This window comes from Monopterus albus, unplaced genomic scaffold, assembly GCF_001952655.1.
Source record: "Monopterus albus unplaced genomic scaffold, M_albus_1.0 scaffold143.1, whole genome shotgun sequence".
Taxonomy (NCBI): Eukaryota; Metazoa; Chordata; class Actinopteri; order Synbranchiformes; family Synbranchidae; genus Monopterus; species Monopterus albus.
Window position 1 is genome coordinate 1,552,649 of NW_018128023.1, and position 692 is coordinate 1,553,340.

A 692-nucleotide genomic window follows, 5' to 3' on the forward strand; every position below is an offset into this window, starting at 1 on the left:
CCCCCAGGAGTACCAGATATTTAGAGTTTTAAATCCTGAAGATAGGGATTTTGAAGGGTGAACGGTTGTGCCTTCATTTGGGATGGATTACATTTGATTAACTATCGGGTCCAGTGTGGCTTGGTCACGTTTCATCATCAAGTGGGGGCGACAGCACTGTACGTAAGCAGAAGAAATGGTATGGTTTTTATCAGAAGGTAAAACTGTATCGTTACTAGTTTAAGTGACTAAAATACTGACACGTCATTTATGTTATAAATCAACTAATAATAGGAACTAACCAGTTTCAGTAGCATCATCTCTCTTTTCATAAATGATTATGCTTTAGATTTTGTAAGACAGCATAAAGATTGCTGAAATGTGTTTGTGGATTTCTTGACAAAAATGTAATGTATTGGCATGGGTTCACTGTGCACAGCTGCTCCATCTGCCAGTGGTGTCAGGTCCTGGGACAGCAATGTCTATGGTAAATGTAAACAAACTGCAAATGTAAACTGAGAAAGCAGCAAGACTATCGAAAGATCAGACAGCTAATTTTGGGTAACAGCATTATAATGTCACAAACTACCCTTCAGCTGGTTGAGGTAAACCAGACCACTTTAATCCAGTGGCATAATCAACGGCTGAAGGGGCAGGAGGTGACAATACCTCTGCAAGGTGTTCACCTGCCTGAAGCACAGCCAGTGGCAGGT

General features: G+C 41.0%; 1 protein-coding gene across 1 annotated transcript in view; it reads left to right on the plus strand.

The window, feature by feature from the left end:
- rims3 (regulating synaptic membrane exocytosis 3) overlaps positions 1–692 on the plus strand; it is a 50,874-nt gene that overhangs the window by 34,491 nt on the left and 15,691 nt on the right. The window lies entirely within an intron of this gene.